Below are 21,963 nucleotides of genomic sequence, written 5' to 3'. Positions count from 1 at the left end.
AAAGATGATCAATGTGAGATATACTTAGAAATGTGAAACGAAAGTAAAACTTTGTAAGTGTAGTAATAATTACATGATGAATGAATGGTATGTAGTCTCTGAAGACATTTCTTATAATTCCCCTGATTCCCCGAAAGGAAATTTTTGCTTTTTGGGCAATTTCAGGGCAAGATAATCAGCCTATCTATGTGGTTTTCCCAAAGATACTTAGAGAGGAAGTCTTAACTCCATGTCAGTCTACAGATGTTTTTGATTCCCAGATGTTTGATTAAAAAAGAGAGACCAAAGTAGGTTCCGGCCTGCTGATGATAGTGTTTTACAGCAATGCATTTACATTTCTCGCTACATCAGATTGTTTAAAGTAGAAAGAGCCATTTAAAGTTAAATTGTTGCTAGATTTAAAATTAAAATGCTCAGTACAGAAAACAAATGAAGACTCCTTTCATGACCATATATCCATTATTTTCAAACACATAGTTTCATTTTCTGTTTGCAATAATGATTTTCTGTTTGTCTCTCCTTACATTTATTGTGTTAGAGTAGATGTTAAAAAAAGCCAAGCAGTCAAGCATACATTTCTTGTCTACTAATATCATGTTTTGAATACTTTGAACAGCTCAGAGATGAAATTATGATTTTGTTTGATAGAGGGCACAACATTTGAATTAGAAATAATACAGCCATCTACAGTCAGTCTGTGTATATCACAGTGACCCGTCCACTGTAAAGACATGGAAATGCCTATTTTATGCTTTTGGAATAGAGTGCATTTTAGATAAGAAGATATGCAAAAGTAGCGTGTACTTGGGAGATGAAATGGCAATGTGAAGAATTACAGCACATTATATGTTGAAGATGTGTGTGTATAGGTGGGACTCACTAAGTAAAAATTGTATTGAAGGTATCAAAACCTTTTCTTTATAAGCCTGTAGATTTGTGCTACTGTTTAAAAAAAAAGAAGTATGCACCTGCCTTTGGCAGATACTCCCACTGTGTACGCAACTCAGGCAATTGCGAGTTGTCTAAATAACTACTGGAGTAATTATATGAGCATAGGATATCTAATTGTGTGTGCACTTAGGGGATGTCTTAAAAGATTTGGCCCTCTCAGTATTCTCAATATGAAAATTTTCCCATGGAAAATAAAAGCTGGAACAAAAGCCAGCAGGAAAAACAACGGCAGAATCTGCCAAAAGTAGTTTATTCTTGTTTCATTGGCAATCAATTGTTAGGCTCATCATAACACTTAGATGCCAATTTAAGCATGAATGGAGGTTCCACCCCAAAATTAAAACATTGTAAGGAGATTAATCCCTTTTACTTATGCACCAATAAAGAGAAAAATAAATTCCAAGTATTATTAGTTTCTGTATTTGCAAGATTATGGGGGGTTAATATCAAACTGCTTAGACCGTCTCAGTTTATGCTCACAATATATTCTACTGTTGAGTCACAAGTAAAGGTGTGTAAGCTTTGTATAGATGAAGAAAATAATGTTTCTTGTGTTAGATGTTGACTGAAATATTCTTAGGGCTAGAAATATTTTTAAAATTTTAGTTAGTTGAGTATTGCAATTGTGAAAAATCTTGGCTTATATTTAGTTACATTATTAGTAGCATTGTTCATTTCAATGGTCTAGTCTGTAATGTAGCTCAGTTTTATAAAAGTTCTTAACATCTCACACATGTAGGTGGTATCCATAGCAAAAAACGCATATGTTGCTTGCTAGCATTCTAGTTTCCAGTCCTTGGGAGGGGAGGGGGATATCCAGTTTGGTTATCAGCTGTGGAGTAAAGCATATTACATGCATATGAACTAATGATCAGGATTTCATATATTGAATAAAATATAAAGCAAAAAATCTTGACTTTTTGGCTCAGTTAACTCATGCATACAAACAGAATATAAAAACTCCCACAGATTTTTAATATATATTAATGTGAATTATATACAAAGCATTTTATTGAGTGCATATACTTGCATGATTGTGTGCATATACAAATATATTTATAGAAATATATATACACACCTTAGTTGTATTTCAGGTTGTGATAGTTGTATTTCAGGTTGTGATAGTATCTTGTTTGGATTTCATATGTGATCTGTTATCCAGGAAATTTTGGAATATTAGGAATCTTAAAAAAATCTCAGGGAAGTTTTTATGACTACAGCTTCTCCCATAAGTTAAATGAAACTACATTTCTCTATCAGCTGAATTCCCATAGAGAAACTGAGAAGTACTTGTGGAGTACTTTTGTCATTTCTAGACCCTATAATGAGATGTATTCTATATACACCCATTAAGAACAAAGTTATATTGATTTTAAACTTAAGGAATTTTCTTCTAGTAGGGTCTACTTGACACCATTATAGTCACTTAATTACTCTCAAGTTCTGTGTTTGTACATTATTTAAAAATATTTACCAATCATAAGAAAAAAAAATAATTACAAGTTTTGTTCTGTCATTTTCATTCTCCACCTAAGCCTTCCTGTGCAAAAGAAGTTAAAAAAACCCCACTTTGCTTCTGAATTATAATACAATTTGGCCGCAGACACTTATACCATAACTTAACTGAGTCTTAAATAATTTTAAAATCCTTGGTTTTAGTGGAGTTTAGGTAAGTTCACCATGAACCTCTCTGTCAAGTGATAGAACACTTTGCAAATACCTAACACAAAATACTGTGTCTTCTTCCAGTGGACGACCAAGCATCTCATGCTTTCTTAGTAAAATACGTAGCTTGACATCCTGACAGTGATGTCACAGGGAAATTCATCACGAAAGTTTGACAAAAAGGCACTACTTAATGTGTTCTGAAAAATTTTAAAGGAATCAAGGGAAGTGGAGTGAACCAGAGGAATAAAGACTGATGAACTACTGTTGGAAGGAATAAAAGGAACCATGTACTCCAGGCCAGCTCAACTAAAATTTGGCACTTGTGAGACTTGCTCTGAAAGATGTAAAGAAACCAGCCTCCTGATCTTGAAACACACAGTGCATCAGCAGAGAGTCGTATCAGTGTAATCCGATGTACTGCATGGCTGTTAGACCAGTGCACAGAGAGATGGAGAAACTGGTTAGAGCAGAGCAAGACTATACACAGATTTAATGCAGAAGGGCAATAAAAAATTAAGATGGATATCAGAAAAAGTTCATTCTAAGAGTATGCAAAAATACACCATGATTCCTGTGAATATGAGTGTCCAGGGCAACATTTTTGCATGTGATACCTTTGGTCCCAATTCAGGCAAAACCATCCATTGACACTTAAGTTCCATTGATTTCGGCAGAGCTTAAGTGCTTTCCTGAATTGAGGCTAATTAAGTGCATCACATACAAATACTTGTGTGCATAAATTGTTTACAGGATTGGGGCTTTAGGGCTTGTCTAAACAGAGACACTCAGGAAAATTAATCCAAATTAACTAAAGGTATGAATTTAAAGTGGATTAGTTAAACCACATTAAACCCCAGTCCACACTGGGGTTTAATGTGGTTTAACTAATCCACTTTAAATTCACTGTTTTAATTACTTTGGATTAACTTTCCTGAGTGTCCCTGTTTAAGCAAACCCTTGGTGTATTGAAAAAAGTCCCCAAATGAGTCAAAATTAAAGTATACCCCAAACTAAGTAAATAACAATTCTGCATTGGCAAGGGATGAAATCTTTAATTTTTACAATTCCCATGACTGTGTACCACCAATGTGCCGAGGAACAGCAGCAATGAGATCAAATATCAGTCGGTGAACAGGACAATAGAACTAAGCTGTGAAACTCCAAGGTGTGTAGGAAAGGCTGGCCTGAGAAAAAATGGGAATAAACCCCCAAATTTTCAAATCAGTCTTGTGTACTTAAGCAATATTAAACTGCAATTTAAAAATAAAGATCAGATTTATTTCCACTTAAGCTGGCAAGACCAGTGAAGGTACTGTGGTTGCCAATACAGTCTGTGATGGCTAGCAAGGAAGCCAAAACTGGCAAAAGAACTAAGACAAGCATGATTTATGTAAATAAGAAACCATTTGTATTTAATAATAAGCTATTACTTCTGATTAGCCACTTAAATATGATATATAAATAAAGCACTCAAATAGTTGATATTATTATTTTGATAAGTGAACATTTGTGTTCTTTTGAAAACTACAGTCTGATTCCCAGGGTAGCATTTGTTTAGAGTTCTGCTGGAAGTGGTGGTGGGATTTCATTAGACTTCGAACTGGGGACCAACACAGCAACCCTACTCTTCAGGAGCATTAAAAATTACATAAGGGGGAAAACATGAAATTGCAATCTATGCAGACTAAGTGACTGTGAATAGATTTTTTTTTTAGTAAGTAGGCAAATAAATAAATAAATAATAAACCATTGATAACTACTGATTTTGGCATGAAATATCGAACATTCATGGCCAGACACCCAGCTGGTGTAAGTGGGCAGATGGTCCTATCTTTACTTAGAAATGATAAGTTTGGGAAATTTTGTTTGATTTTTTTTTTTTTTTAATTTAAGCAAAATCTGTTCCTCTGCTGAAAGTGATAATTCTTTAAATAAAAATAAAATGTTGAAAAAGGTTAGTCTTTTTGTATTTAAGTTGTGCAATTCAGTTTTGATACTTGAAACTTGTTATGAGGCTAATAGTGTCTTTAGGTACACTGCTGAAAGTGCAACCTGACTGCTTTCCAGCCCTGGTTGGATATACATACATGAGGGTGTCACAACTGTACTTCCATAAAATAAAAAAGTCCCTAAGAACCTTTACCCCTTATGGTAATATGTGCTCAGTGCTTGGTAACCAGTGATGCTCACTGAAAGAGCAGTTTTAAAGAAATCTCTCCCTTGCCTATTTGTTCAAAAATACTACAAAATAGTGACAGGGAAGATGTGCGGGTTCTGGTAGACTTCCCCTGCTGCCCCAACTCCCTGCAGAGCAGCACTGCCTTCTCTGAGCGCAGCCTTCCTCTGCAGTGTGATAGGTCTCCTCTCCAGCTGCTGACACTCCATAAAGGGAAGGAGCTAAGCCTAGCAAAGCGAAGAAAGAAGCAAAGCAAGAAGGTGGAGAAGGAAGGAAACCGCACTGAAGGCAGGATGGGTGGGAGACAGGATAGAGAACTTACGTGATCTCCAAAACTGAGAACAGAAGAGTAGCAAATTGAGAGGTTGAGTAACTTTACCTCAGATGCCTTTTTTTTTTGGTCTGCTGGCCAGGTGCTTCAGTAATTTTTCTTCCTCTGCAGTTAGCTTTTTTCCTCAGTCTCTTTCCACATATAATTTTATGCTATTTTTTTTTCCTGAAAATAACCCGAAACCTTAAAGCTGTTGTTCTTAAACACTAATGTGCTGTGCCAATAATTATTTTATACTGTCCTTTCACTAACCTAGAACATAATTAAGAATGTGCCCAGCTCTTCAGTTCTTGATGCAGAAGATTTGTTCAGCTTGATCAGAATGGCTGTGAAACTGTTGCTTGTGTGCGGGTAGAGTATAGGTGGAAGTTAGGAGCGAGGTTACGGAAAAAAAAAAGTAAAAGAGTCTGTTCATTTTCACTGCGATTTTTATATTTTCAGAATTTATTTAATAAAAGAATATCCCCATGGACAGGTGAGAAAACACACGTTGGCTTTTGTTTATTCTGAAAATGACTGTTCCCATAGTAAGCAGAACATGGTAGTTCTGATCCATGCCCTATTTTGGAGAACTCTAATTTAGGGCCTAAAGGAGTTTGAGGGCAAGAGCACCTCTTTCATTACACTGACTCCCACTTGTTTTTTGCAACAATTAAGTGTAAGCCCTACAGCAGCACAACTGTTAAGATTTTTATGGCTGTTAAAAAGGACACTGACAATATGAAATGAGTAACACTGAATAGTACCAATTGTTTATGGCACTCTTTTTTCCATCTTGCTGCATTAAAAATGTGGTTTAAATTTTCTTTTTTTTTTTTTCTTTTTTCTGTTATGGTGTTTGTGTGGGCCAGACAACAGCAGAGTAGTTGCCCTCTGACTCTGCAAAATGTACACAGGATCCTCTGTGCTCGAGCACATTCTCCTCTTCTCTTGTGATCTGATGTAGCTGCATGCCTCTTCACCAGAGGGGTGTCCTAGAAAATTAAGGAACTCCCTCTCTAAGGTGTTTTCAAAATAATATTACTTTTTATTGCCACAATTTTCATTCAAGGATTTCACGAAAGCTTTAAATATGTCAATGAATATTCAGATTAGCCCTAAAATATTTGTCAGTCATAGAGTAAAGTGTGGGAAGGATGAATTTACAAGTTCACAGCCACAAAGTCAATCAAAAACAAAGAACACTTCTGCTGAATTTATCATATCCGTTAACCTCATTATGATAGTGATTGTCTGGGGTGCATTTCAGTGTAATAACTGGTGAGAGATTGGGAAGGGATGAAGCAACTGTTTCCTCTAGAACACTTTATGCAGTACTGCCAGGGGAACATCATCTTATTTCTGTTCTCTCTGTAATTCTTCTTTTCCCTCTGAGTGAACTGGGACAACTGGCCCTATTCCTCCATTTGAGCGAGCCAACAGAAGATGGTGAAAAAAATTCACTTTGCCAATGTGAAGACAACTGAAGACAACTACTATTATTCACTTCTATACGTCTACCCTTTTTAAACAGCTTTTCATTTTTCCTGTTCGTCTTAGGTAGGGGTATAATTAGTGCTAAGTTCATGCAGGAGTGAAACTACAGAGACGATCTTAAGGGCATTCATCTACACATAGCAGGGCAGAAGACAAACAAGGAATAAACTAGAGAATATAAACTGGTTGTACTTCTTTTCGCCTTGACTCTGAATTGTAACAATTTCAGCGTAGTGCCTCCTATGACACAGAGATTGGAGCTAGGACCAATGGGATTGGCCATGTATGTTGTATGCTTTGACTTTAGCAAAGCATTCGGTACATATTACTGTAATCTTCTGACCACCAGCACTTATTTACTTTTTTTTCAGCACTTGGGAGACTGCATCTGGATTAGTGTGTCTAGTTCGCGGTTCACTAGTACAGAAAAGGTGTTGACACACTGGAGACAGCCCAGTGGAGGCCACCGTGCTGGTAAGAGGGGCTGGACAACACAATGGACAAGGAGAGACAGAGGGAGGTGGGCCTGTTCAGCCTTAGAAAGAGGAGATCTCATTGTTGTCTATAATGACATGATCAGAGGATTCAGAGAAGACAGAAACAAGCTCCACTTGGAGTTACACAACAGCAGGAAGGAAAGAAGCCAATGCAAGTTGGGAAATTCCCATTAGATACTGTTTTTTTGTTTTGGTTTGGGTTTTTTTAACTAATAAAGTGGTCAAATAATGAAAGAAGGTCTTCAAGAATATCTAGAATTTTAAACACAATTAATTTTTTGTTGTTTATTTTTCTTCACTCTTTACAAGGACAAGTGTCTGAAGACTTGCAAAGATTGACGGTGAAGAACAGAAAAGGAAAGACAGATAACTTCTGGTAATCTTCAAAATGTTAGGAAAGTGAATGATCTACGAGTGCTAGAGGATCTCTGTAATTTCAGACATGGGAATACTTGATTTCCAGAACTATCTCTGAACAAGAAAAGTGTTGAAATTTTAGCAATGATATATCTTATCTCAAGAGTTCATTAAGCTAGGATTTTGATCACTACTTATGAGGACAAACCCAAACCAGTCCTCCAATTTTCTGTTTAGTCTCATCAGGGACTGAGAAGAGGTTTTAGGTAAGTAGTCTCTTGATTCATGTAACACTGTCAGTCACATGCCTATCATCACAATATCTTCCAAATTTTATGGATTATAAATTTTTACTATAAAAAGATTCCCAGGCAAAAGAAACATATCCCTTGAGCATATACACATGATTTTGTTTAAAAAAATAAAATTCTAATATGTTTAAATTTTTATAAAAGCACAAAGAACACTAGTCTATTTTTTCTTCGCTGTTCGCTTCTGAAATGCACTAGTTAATTGAATCCATTTAAAGTGAAAATATTCTTGAGATTACAAGAAGTCAAACTATTAAATATTTTGAAAATGTCTCTGTAGGAAAAGCCTTGCTGTGTCCTTAGTTAAACACTGACTTCAAACCATGATTTCTGCATTGAGTTTTATTAGTGGTCAGTAAGCAAATTGGAAGGGCCTTATTCTGTGTTGCTGACACTATGGTAGATGAGGCAGAAATAAAACAGCACACTGGAAATTAGATTAAAGGCTAAGTCTGCAACTGTTATTGAAATCCAATAATTCAAACTGCAGTCTTATCAGTGGTTAATAGTCCCCATGGTGCTGAATAATCATAAAGCTTGAGGATATGTACTATTGTGCCAGCACTCCAATGAGATGCAACCATCCCTGCCCCAAGAGTTGGAAAACAAAAGCCATACTCCTATCAAAGACAAATTTTCTTGAGGGGTGACTGATACCTGGGTAAAGAACTGGTAACGTCTTCTATGACCTTTGTAATCCCTTTTGCAATCTTTACCAAGTCTACACAAAAAATCTTAGAAAGGACACTCAGTTTCTTTGCAAAAAATGCAAGTGTCAATCTGTAACTTTATCAGCCAAAGTCAGATAGTTCAAAGACACCACAGAAAGGACTTCTTTTTAGTTAGTCAAGTGTAAATATAGCCCTTTTAGTTATGACCCATCTCCAGACAATGTATGTTCCTGTCCTAATCTTGAACACTATTGCTTTTGACTTCTGCAGGCACAAGGTTTTTTTATGTTACTTCAAAGGAAAATGTAAACAAGAAAGAGAAAGAACTCAAAGGTTTTAAACTTTATAGAACATGCTTGATTCTCCTTGACTATCAATTTCATCCTGAGCAGAAGAATGTGGATCAATTGGAGTGAGTTGTGTATGAGACCAAGAGTCATGCAGAGACCAAGTATCCTGTTCTCATCATAGATCTTTGTACAGGATGAAACAAAATTTCTTCAAGTGGCATGAGAGAGAGAGGTAGGTGACTTAAAAGGAAGACACCCGAACATCCATATTCCTGCAATGTCGCTCTCTTCCTCAGTAGCAAACGCTAAAGTGGAAGAACAACTTATTCACCAAGTCTGTTCTTTCTAACAAAACAGATAGAGCCAGAACAACATGAAAATAACCAAATGTAGTCAGTTTTGTTGAACTATCCATCTTTGCCTGTGGTGTCAGGCAAAGAAGACACAAATAAAACTGAATCTTCACTTACTGAAGTCACTGTAGGTTTGGCTACTAAATACAGCCAGAGGTGGTTTTACTCATGAATAAGGACAAATTCTTTGTGAGAGCTCTGAGGAGGCTATCCCTTCTAATAAATGTTTCTTTGAAACAAAGGTTGAGTTTGAGGACTTAATTCAATGAGAGCTTTTGGTCTCAAGAGATGCCTTTTTAAGAAACTATTGCAAAAAACCCTATACACCCTTGTTAATCATGCTGCTCATGTAGTCTTTCAGTAGCTACTGCAGCTATGAGCTAGGGGAGAAGAAAATATGGTAGGAGTCTTAATTTATTGAACCCATTTGATCTTCATGAGTATTTTCTCACTACTTTGCTTTTTCTGCTGACTAAACATTTTGATATTGTCACAAATGAGAAAAACAGGCTTACAACTGAACAGTCACAAAGACCTTGTTTTCTGTTTCGAAATAGGAATTATTTCAATAATGTAATAGGGACTATTTAGCTCCATTCAAAAAAAAAATTAGAAGATATGTGGCTTGAAGAGGCCAAGTACTTCAAATACAGCATTTAAAAAGTCTAATGGACAGCCATCTTTGCCCAGTGTCACTGAGGTCTGACTGTTCATAGTGTCTTTTGGACCATAGCCAAACTCTTTTTTCCAATGTTAAGAAAAAGATAGAGAAGATTCAGTTTCTTCATTTTCAGTCCCCAGTTTTGGATATCATCTTCAGAAGTTTCAGATTTATGTAGTCTCATAATGTGCCCTGGAGATATCACGTATCTAATTCTTCTTGTTCATTATCACCCCTTGTTTTGTATAAATTGCTGTTATGTTGAGATTTCTCTTCCCCTTTTATTAAGGCAGTTAACCATTTACCAGTTTTATATGAATTATCATAGAAAAATTTATTCGGTCTATAAAAATAATTGGCTTCTTTAACAGCAATATTATTCAATAGTGCCTTAATCTGTAGCAATTCCACATAAGCTTTTTACTATGGGATTTTTGATGTTCTAATTTTTTATTGTTAGGTTTGCTAATAGCTCGAATTATTCTTGCCTTTGGCATTTCCTAATTTCATGACATACACCTAAAATCCAGCTTCTAAAAGTCACTTTGAAAGCCTTCAGTACACTATGATATGAAGCAGAGACCAAATTAAAATTTATATATTCCTTGATTTTCGTTTTAATGGCTATTAGAAATTCTTTATCCTTAAGTAATAGAGTATTGAATCTCCAATGCAAACCATTTTTATTCTCCTCTATTCAAATTATCTCTATTATTTCACTGGTATATGATCAGATAGAAGGAATCCATGCACTTTAATTCTCAATTTATTCCCAAACAGGTTTTTGTCTCTGAAAAAAATGCCATGTCTCATGTAAGACTGATTTTCCGCAGAAAAGGAGTCTGAACTTACTTCATTGGGGTCAGTAGAGCTACTCACAGGTTCAGAAAATAAGCTGCTTATCTTCATGTTTATGGATTTGAGTCTTACAATCATTTACTTAATTTATATTTTTAACTACAAAGTACCCACCTTCCATTCAGCTTTCAGATGAAGTAATTTTTCTTGCTGATTTACTGTTATATGTGCATAGGACAAACTGATGGGAAGACTCTGTCCCCTTTCTTTATATTGAAATGCAAGCAGAAGAGCTCCTCCAGAAGCACAGTATTTCTGAATGCACACTGTAGCCATACAGTTTAGGTCTCATGATGACAGCAAGATCCTCAGATAGTAGGAGTTCTTCACTGTATCTCTAAATGAAGGACAGTATTACTGGAATTTACTCGCTTTTAGAAGAAATTTTATGCTTGACGGTTTATACATGTTTTAAACAGATGAAATGAGAAACGACCCCATTATTGTATGAAATAGATTTATGCAATGAGTGCACTTAAATCAATTGCAGATGAATAAGATGCTTTTGTCTCTGTGTAAAGCTCCTCTGTGAAATTTAGCTAAGGTGAAATGTAAACTATATTGTATTTTGTAATTTCATTTGGTATTTTTACCAGTTTTGCTGTTTGAATTATTTGTATAGAAATTTTGTTCTCTTAGTGTTTTGATGGCACAAGTAGGTTTGCAATAAGTATTCATATTATTACAAATATCAAAGCAGAGTGAGATGAACATGGACAAATAAACTGTGTATGATAAAGTATAACTACTCTAGGAGTAAGGCATTTTTCATTTCAAAGGTTGCTTAGTAATATAGGACTTGGTCATTATGATTTAAGTTTCACATTTAAAGGTAAACTAACAAAGTGTTTGTTTTAATCAGCCTGTCCTGTGTAATCTGGTGGAAAAATAAACATTAGTTAAAAGGCTATCATTCTGACAAAGTGACTTACCTTAAATGTTAATTTGGAAGAAAAGCCCACTTCTTTCATTGTCATTGGTTTGATTGAACTGAGGTTTCTCAGAGCAACTGAAAAGGAAGCTTTCCCAGTCAAGCGCTCCTATTTTTTGGGTTTGGTTTTTAGTTTGGTTTTTTTGTTTGTTTTGTTTTGGTTTTGTTTGTTTGTTTTGTTTTGTTGGTTTTGTTGTTTTTGTTTTGTTTTTGTTTGTTTGTTTGTTTGTTTTTAGGTTGATTGGTTTTATTTTGTGGATTTTTTTGTTGTGGTGTTTGTTGGTTGGTTTGTTGGTTGTTTTTTTCCTTGCTGTGGTGTTTACTGCCTCTCAACAGTGCCTTTTGCCTGGAAGACAGCAGTTAAAACAATACGATGCAGGTATTTTTCCATAGGGAGCTGTCTGTTTCTTGGATATTCTTGGATATTTCTTGGATAATTTAAAATTTATGGGATAAATGTGTCATCCTCCCCCTTTCCAGTAGCCATTGTTGATAGACAAGGAGAGGAACCTTTATGGGTATGTTGGCTGTAGTGGTACAGAGCTGTGCAGGGCTGCTTTGTGATCTGGTAAGGCTTCTAGTCCTCTTAAATACTGCTTTGTGCAGTATTTAAGGCTCCTTTCTCTGAAGTTTTCATCCGGACTATAATGCTTATGGGAATTTAGAAAACACACCTGCATAGTCATGAGTCAGTGGAAACTAAACTCTGCACAAATTAATAAACTGCTATCAGCTTCTGCAGTTGTATTATTCAGCTGTATTATTACACGTTGCCTAAGAGCTCTGCTTGTGGAACAGGAACGCTTTACGTTGGAGTCAAAATCAGATCATGGCTGGGCTTTGCGAATGAAGATTTGGGAAGGGCTCTACCCACGTTTGCTGCAAGCGCGTTGGTGGCTGAAAAGGCCAATATGAGACAGGCATGTCCAGTTGCAAAATGCACAGCAGAAAGACTCCTTAGATGGTATATTCTGCAAGGCACAATTCTTTCTGCGTTGTCTTTTCTCCTCAAGGGTGATCCTGCGTGCGTTCTCAAAAGCATCAGCAGCGTTATAGATGGTGTGTCTCCAGGTCTCCCGACTGGAGGCCAGAGTAGACCAGTTATGGTGATCAATATGACCAAGGCTGAGATGTTGTTTCAGGGAGTCCTTGTATCTTTTCTTCGGGGCTCCTCTCTTGTGGCAGCCGGTGGCAAGTTCACCATAAAGCAGGATCTTGGGGAGGCGGTGGTCCTTCATCCTGGAGACGTGTCCTGCCCAGTGCAGCTGTGTTCTCGGTAACATGGCCTCAATACTTGTGACTGCTGCTTGTTCAAGAACAGATGTGTTGGTCACATAATCTGACCAGTGGATATTTAGGATTGTGCGGAGACAGCGTTGGTGGAAGCGTTCTAGGAGACGCAGGTGGTGGCGGTAGATGACCCATGATTCAGATCCATATAGGAGAGTAGACAGCACGATGGCTTTGTAAACACTGATCTTTGTACTTTTCTTCAGGTGATTATTTCACCAAACTCCTTTATGAAGCTTTCTGAAAGCACTGTATGCCTTTGCTAACCTGTTGTCTGTGTTGCCTAAGAGCTCTGCTTGTGGAACAGGAACGCTTTACGTTGGAGTCAAAATAAGATAAATATAAGATAAAGAAATTGGCACCAAATCACTATCAGATGCTTGAGTCAGTTGAGTGGCGATATGTACGTGCTTGTTTGTTTTGGACAAAGTCACACTAAAGGAATGGAAACCATCTTATTGACTTGGGGGGAATCTGGATCAGGCCCTCTGAGAGGAAAGCTAGGTACAGCCTCCTGAAAAATTTTGAAAGCCATGGTCCTTTCACTCTCTCTTTTGTCTAGAATCCATATAAATTTACAGTATGTGTAAAAAATAAAGTGAACAGTGACAGATGACAATAAAATGTTCACTGACATTACTGCATCTGCAAACACACCCATTTTTGATAGTAGTGTAGGGTGACTACTCTTTAGTGAGCACAGCTTATATAGGGTAGATTGTTCCATACTTAAGATTACATTTATTTGAGTTCGTCTCTTTGTGGCTAGGTGCTATTCCATAGTCTGTCTTCAGCTGTTAAGTGCTGATGCACTGTGTCTGTGATTTATTGTTCTCATAATCAGTAATACGTCTCTTATGTATATGCTTCCTTTTTCTTTTCTATCTATTGTCTCTGATGGTCATATTAAAAAAAACTTTTCATGATTTTGTGGCTTGTGCAGCAAGTCTGCATTTTATTTTTTTTTATACTCAAAATGTTTCCCTCTGCAATTTGTTTAAAAGTTGAGATTAAGCTCTGTGAGAGGGAGAATGACCTAAAAAATCATAACATCCTCCGGAATGCCTTGAGTTCAGTGAGTGGAGAGAGAGAGAGAGAGAGGAAAGCTAATTTCCTGGTGCAACTCTCCCATGCTTGTTGAAAGCTACTACAGTCAATATTTTTGCCAGCTGCCCATGAGCCTTACCTCTGCAAACAGCATCTCTTTACCCATTTAGTCATCATGACTTTTTTTCAGTTACATATGTTCACCATATTTGAGTAATATCTCCTGCCTTGTTTGCTAAATGTAACAAACCCCTTATTCTACATCCATTTGCTGTCTTGCAGTTAAGTGGTCCCAGGGCGTTAACTGGGTGTCTTCACAGCCGAGCCACAGTCTGCCTGGTTTGGCTTACAGCGTTGTTAGCAAGGGTTTTCCTGTCTTCTGAGTTGCAACTCAGTAAAACAGTAAGTCTGACGAACAGAGTTTGTCCCTTCACAAAATATGGTCATATGCAAATGGCTGCATTTTAGGTGTCCAGAAGACTTAAGTTCAGACTTCCTCACTCACTGCAACACCAAGTGATTCCTGTTCACAGAACAAACTTGCCTAGGAGTGATGGGGATATTGGGTGGGGTTCGTGCTGCTCTATTTTAGAAGAGGTTTTTTGTGCATCTTTTCATTCTCTTCCTATTCACACTACAGGGAACGATATGGCTCAGTGTATTTGTTGCCTGCCCGACTTCCCTCTGTTCCACGCACTGTGGTGTATAATTAACAAGCAACATGCCTTTTATACAAAGGAAAAGCAATAGGTGGACTACATGGCAATTTTCTAGTATGCATTTGTGTTTCCAGAGCTGTGCACATTGCTGCTGACACCTTTACAAATATAATAGTATGAATTTAACACACCAACAGAAATGTAAGGAAAAGGTAAAGCCATGCTGGCTTCTTCAGTGCTAGAAAAACAACAAATTAAAATGTTTGGCAAACAGAGGACAAAATTCATAGGGAAATACTTGTACTTCCAAGATTCTCAGGGTACATCAAGCAATAAAGTTTTAGAATTTATTACACCGTTATGTTCTCGTTGTTATTTTTATCCTTCTCTCTCCTTCTCCACCTCACTTCATTAAGCTTGCTTATAAAATTATCAATTAAAAGTAATCCATGTACAAGGAATGGTAACAGAGTGTTCCTTTTGTGTCCAAAACATGTTGCATAATTGCATATAATCACATCGAGTTACTGTGAACTTTAATAAGGTCTTCAAATAATCTGGTAAAATGTTTCTATGAGAACAGTAAAGTTATGAGCTGTAGTGTTTAGAGGACAAAACTGAAGTTCTCTGAGTAGGTATACAAATTTGAAATTTATGAGTGATGGCTTTATTACTCATGAAAATGAACAATAGCTAGTGTGATGTGTGCTAAGCATCAGGTAGCAAGTGTTAAAAGTTGCCATATTTGTCAGTATGGAACCATACTTTTTTCCAACCCTCCTTGTTGGAACACAGGTAGAAAAGTTTCTGCCTATTTTTAAACGGGGCAAAATATTCACTAAAAATGGAGGATCAGACCAATCCATTTATCTGTATCATGGGATCAGTGAGCTAGGAAACCACCCCCCTGCCAAGTAGATGGCATTAGTACAACTGTACATTAGTACAACTGTCTGTAGACAACAGAAAAAGACTCACCAAAAGCTCTTTTCAAGTAAACCATAATAATTTGTAGCTTTTTTCTTTACTCATGTGAGTAGTTTGAGTGATTACTGGCATGCAGGAGATGGCCTGGTTTTGGCCCAATTAGATGTTGTTTCTTAAAATTCCAACAATAACATTCCTACACATTATTCTACAGAGCTCTTGCCTCAGGGCCCAATCTTGTCATCCTTCCACACACAGCATTTCCATTGAAGTCAGGATCAAGAAAATTATAAACCATACAGTATAAAAAGATATGCTTGGTTTATTTGGCACTGGAAAACTCTATGTACAGGCCTTTGGGTGCCATTCCATGATTTTGACAGAAACAAAATGGGAAACAGGGGAAGGTTAGTGTATGAGTATTATCAAAATTATAATAAAGAGTATATAGTTCTGGTTAGAGTCAACCAGCATTGACCTGTAAATATTGGAATGAACCTCCTGAAATGAAACTATTCTTTGAAGACTAAAACCAATTCTTCTCATGACCTTATCCTCATGTCCTCCAGGCTGGCTTAGTAGTATGGATGGACAAGGAGCAGTGAATGCTTACAATCAGCTGCACTCTGCAAAAAAGAAGTCTGTTAGTAGTTCTTTCATAAATGCCCCCAACCATTGTTTCCCAAAGTTTTGTCACCTTTAAATTGCTCTTTCAGAATGTGCTCTAGATGAAGCTTCTCTGAAAACTTTTACCTTAAATGTGACCAGATTCTGTGTCTGCTTTGCATAAGACCACTTTATGCTTAGTCCCATGATGTGTTACCAGATATCTGGACGAAGAAGAGGTTGGTCTTGACCTAAAAGCCTTAAATGGTTGTGAATGGTCTGAGAAACTCTCTTTCCCCACCTGGTCTTGCCTGAGATGTTCATGTGTGCTGTCAATATACTTGCAGGGATGTATCACTTTGACTTTCCCAAGTTCAGGTTCAGAAATTGTCAGGATTCAATGCAACATGACTATTTCTTCCAGCCTTTTCTTGGAGTGTCAACATGCAGCCTGAGAAAAAGGACAGGTCAAGTTAAAGCATGAGAAATCACTTCGTAACAGTTTTGACTTATTTCTAAGAAGACCAGGAAAACTTTAGGTATATAAACATGCTAAAAAACCTTACAAATGTCTAAATAGTCAGTTTGAGTTTTCCGATGCTCTCAGTGGTTAGAAGTTTCTCAAATTCCTTTTAAGTTTCATTCTCATTATCTCCTCTATTTTATTTTTATTTTACACATTAAGAAAACAATGTATGGCAAGCAATGCCTCAAGCATTGCAGCATGGTTAGGAATCAGGTTTCTAAATGCCCCAGTTAATATAATGTATAATGTTGCATTCAGTGGCAACTCATCTGATTGAAATAATTTGACTGGAATTAAACTATTGCTACTAAAATTTATGTAAAACTTATGAAAAATTTATTGGTTTATAAAATCCTTGCTTTTATCCAGGACTAACAATTCCTATGCAACGCTAGTGATCCTCCCACAAACAGTTGAGAGAAAATAAAATACAAGGGAGTTCATCAGTTCATATTCCCTGAGATCCTCACAGTTACTCTTCTTTGTGATCTGGTCTTTTAACTTTTTCATTACTTTAATCTTAAAAAATAGATTTTTAATTAAATTCAGAGCTATTATTCCCCTTTAGGGGAGGTGGGAAAAACAAATGCAACTCTGCTGAAGGACCTCTGAGCATAACATTTTCCCTCTCTTTACAGTTCATTTTGGCATTTTTATATATCTTCTGCTAATAAAATGTAATGATTTTCATCTTTTACTTTGACATCTGAGTCTGTATCTTTTATCTGTTGTTTACAGTGTTTCAGCCCATAAATAAATCATATGACAAAATAAATTACTTAATCTTGTGTTTTATTTGGAAACACATTAAAGCCTAGCTTTGGTGGGAAAAAAATCACTTTACACCTTACAATTGCTTATATACTTTTATGACTTTTGTGTCACGTTCAAATACTATCAAGGTGTCATATCAATACCAATTGTTCACAAGAGCCACATTTTAAACCTTTCAAGTTTTTTGATAGAGTTTGATAGGAATACTTTGAAATGAAAGTACATCTGTCTTTGACAAATGGCATTTTCAGTTCTGAGTGGTTTTTTTTAATATTGTTATAGTGCATTACAAAAGCAATATTAATCCCCAGAACTTTCTTCAAATCAGTATACATGTGATTGTAACAAAGTCCATTTTTCCAGTCACCTATATGCAAGGCTGTTTGTTGTCAGCATCTGCTTTTTCATCCACTATAAATTCACTTATTCTGCACATTCCCAAAGTTGTTCTTTTGTATTTTTTAGATCTGTTTAACTGGTAAAATAAATGGTACTATAGTGAATTTCAGGTTGTATTTTTATTCTTAAATCCTTTTAGACATATTTTGCTTCCATAATGAGAAATAGATGATAAATATTTTCTCCACTGTTGTGAAAGAAAGTTTATAACCTCAGTGCATTTATCATGTTTTTTTACCTGGTCAAAGAAAGTTAAATCAAATTCGAAATAGTTGCTTGCAATCTCTTCTAAAAGCTTCTTTCCTTCACAAATGTCTCCCAAAAAACTATCTTTCACATAGAGAATGTGCCCTCTTTTCTTAGGTTAATTGCTGAAATATTATGTGGTTTGGTTTCATTCTTAGTAATTTCCCGATTCTATTCCAGGACATTTGGGATAGAGCCCAAGAGCTTAGCATGTTTTCCTTTTTTCATGGTAAAATTGTGCAAATATGCATTAGAGTGTGAAAACAAACAGTCTAATACATTTTTGCAAAGCTCTTTATGTTTACTGTTTATTGCAGATACCAGATCCTAATTAAAATGCGCTAACAAAAGCCAAGATACAAAGAACAAAGATATAACGAAGCCTCATCTTTTAAAAATACTTGTGATTAATCCCAGAGGACACTGTGTCATGCGTCATTATTATAAAATTCAAGAAAGTTAACTACATCTTTGGAAAGGATATAGTGCCAAACACTGTATCCAATCCATAGAAAAATAATCATATTATGGTCATGTTTTCTAAGGAATAATCTTTTCAGATCCTATAATGGCATCCGGCTACAGTCCCTCTTGTTTATGGTTCCTTGCACTTCTCAGTGAAAACTTTTTGAATAGGTTTTTAAACATCTTGAAATTCTTCCTCTTACTGACATTTGCCTGTAAATAGATCCCTGTCATTATTAAAAAGGGATGATTTAAATTTGATCCCAGAAGACATTCTTAACTGTGTGGAAACATGTTACTGCTTGATTTTAATTCTGCTCAAGCAAAGATCAGGCTTTTAGAGATCACATTTTGTATTCACTTCAGGTGAAATAAACTTCTGATCCAGTAACTGATGCCTTACAACGAGGTAGAATTGCTGGAGTCCTGTTATGCTTTGGATCTGGAGATTAGAGCATTCATGCAAAGTAATTCTGTTTTCCTCTACACTGTGGTACCGAAGCATAGAAACTGGGAACATGCATGGATTAGGTATATTAGCAAACACAAACTGATCAATTGTTCACAAACTGTGAATTCACTGATCATAAATTTAAGTGTATGTCAGCCATGCAATGGTTTGCAGTGGTGTCGTAGCATCTGAACAACTTTTTACTGAATAAATGGCAGTATCCTCTCTCCTAGGTATCCCTGTTACTTATTCACGTGTAAATAAAGCACTAAGGATTTGGGAAAGAGATTTGTCCTCTAAATATGTCAGGCAATGAATACCTGTAAGAAATTATGAACTCAGCACATGCTGGAGATTCCTCTTCTTCTGGTGGAAAGCAGAGGGTAATGCTGGTGCTGAAAGATACTTCCCTGTGTTTAGGAACGGGATTTTGCACCTCTGCCTTGTATTTCCCTGAAACAGAGCAGAGGGAAACAGGCAGAAGTCAACAATGGAAAATAAACTTTGTAAGAAAGACTTGATTCATTACAGGTGAATCAGAGGCCAACACAAGAATCCTGTGTGGAACTAGGTTTGTTCTTGGTTAGGCTGCTTGCACAGTCACTGTCCAAAAGCTTTTGTGTGATTTTCTCTTTCTTCAGAAAATTCAAACGTTACTGGGACTTCATTTTGCTTCTCAGGATATGCAGATCACACTGGAAGGTCTTCTGGATCTTCTCTGTGTCTGGATGTTTCAGTTTTCTCAGATTTTAGTCTTCCTACTTTTCATTTCAGGACTTCAAGAAAAAAATTTTCACTATGCTGTTTTCAAAATATCTTGAGCACTATTGTTCGTTTCCCATCTGTATATCAAATTCTTCTGGTACATGGGATTGTTCCTTTCATACAGCAGCTGGTATCAATTAAGACAAAGTTATTTTGAAATCTTGGCAAAGTTGTGCCACAAACTCTGCTTGGTTTGTGTTTAGATTGTTTAATAAATTAAAAAGTGCTCAACCTTCTGAAAGCAGGAAGTAGGAAACTAAGTAGGCATATCTTCCCTCCTCATTTTGCTTTGTTTTAGTAAGTAGCTAATATCCCATTATTTTATTACATAAAGTATGTATTTGAGAAAATTTAATTTGTATTTCTGTTGTTCCCATAGCCTCAAACACCCTTTCAGGTGTTGCATGGAGAGGGCCACTCTGAAAGATTAACATTGTCCCGTCTCTTCAGATTCCCTCCAGGGACCACAAAGGAGACAGGCTCTCTGGGGCCAGGAAACTGCTGAATTAATTCTCTAGGGAAGTGGTTTTCTATCCACTAACCGTAAAGGCAGTTTAGGGAAATTTGACTCACTAGTTAAAATTAACCCTTGAGAATACTTCTCTCAGTTGTATTAGGATAAGGGTAATTTTATTTGTTCTTCAGTTAACAAGATCGTAAAATCCTCAGAACTACTTTTGAATGAAATAGAATATTTTCTGATGTAAAAATACATTTCTGTAACAGGGACTGTGTATGAGAGGTATTTGCTAGTATTGGCAGACTAGCATTAAGCTCCTCAATTGAAATTCTGGAAAGGTTAAGAAGGTATTTAGGAAAATAAAGATTTTTCAGCTTTACTTTGACAGTACTGAAACATCCTTGAGATCCAGTCGGTCACTCATCAGCCAGGGCAACTCCAGACACCCTGTGTCTGAGAAAGGTTCAAGTGGTGCTCTTTTATTTGAACTACTCTCCCTCTAATATAGGTTCCTGCAAACTCCTTTTGTCATTAGTGTATCTCAAAGGCATAGATCAGCAGCCTGAGCCTATCCTTGGCCTCACAGTAGACATTTCCCCTTTTAATGCAGTGTAATTTGTCAAATAAACTATATACGATGTGTTCCTGTAATGGGGTTATGTAACATATTCTTTTCCTATCTCAGATATATTCTTTTCTGTGGTGTTTGTTTTCGAAAGGAGAACAGGTACTACTGGCAACGTGAAATAAAATAAGATTTTAATTCTTTATTGTTCACCAGGTGCAACTGAATTTACAATATGAAAAAAAAAGGAGATTAATTTTTTCTCTGTTCAAGAAAGCCTCAGATGTGATTATTTTTTCTCCTTTTTGTTTCTATCTGAAAACTTCTGGAAAAAGTAAGGGGGATATGGAACATGTATAGTGGGGTTTTTTTTGTTGATGGAAATCATTGGGTAAAAATGGAGGATAGATATGAAGAGTTCATACCTCCTCCTTCTCACTCTCTCTTCCCACTTCCCATTTACAGGTACACTTTGGACCTGCGGAATTGACACCTTTATTTTTTGCTGCTGAGCATTGCCTTCTTTCTGAACTTGGTGGCTACTCACCAGAAGTGTGGACATAAATGGGAGAGTGCTATTTGACACAGTGTGTAACTATACCACAGTAACAGAGCTGTATTGTTGTATTTGAAATGCAGGCTCGCATTCCATCGGTCGCATTTGTCATGTGAAAAACCATACTGTGCTCTGCTAATGGTTCTGGAAAACAACTGCTGTTTGGCAAAAAGGGTCAGTACAGTGGATTTTACTCTTGTGGTATAAAACACTGAGTGGCAAATTGCATCAGAGAAGTCAGCACCTTGTAAGAGTGTAAAACCCTGGAAAGAGCTTGGCATTCAAGTGTCGTTGAATAGTCTGTTGATGGGAACACACTAACAGTTTAATTTGGACCTGATAAAATCTTACAAGGTTTGTGGTTTTGTCTTCTCTTGTATGTGCCCTTTTTGATCTTGCTAATAAAAATAAGAAAAGAAAACTGTAAAGAAAAAAGTACCTTACAAAAGTACGTGCTTGGACTGACTCAGGCACAATTAAGCGAGAACACGCCAGTCTTAACCTGCTGAGCTGTGTGTGGGTGTAACAGCATGAACAGAATTTGACACTCTCTACTGCCCGATACCACTGAAATATCTATGCAGAGTGATAAGCAGATAACAGATTGTCAGCCTTTTAGCTGAATTTCCTATTTTTGTTGGTATAAATCAGACTCTTGCTTTTTTCCCCCCTTTTGTTCTTCACCCTTTCCTTTTT

The sequence above is a fragment of the Pipra filicauda genome, unplaced genomic scaffold (assembly GCF_003945595.2).
Source record: "Pipra filicauda isolate LSUMZ 115617 unplaced genomic scaffold, ASM394559v2 scaffold84_size4826128_pilon, whole genome shotgun sequence".
Lineage (NCBI taxonomy): Eukaryota > Metazoa > Chordata > Aves > Passeriformes > Pipridae > Pipra > Pipra filicauda.
The sequence above is the reverse complement of the archived record's forward strand: the minus strand, read 5'-3'. Positions refer to the sequence as shown.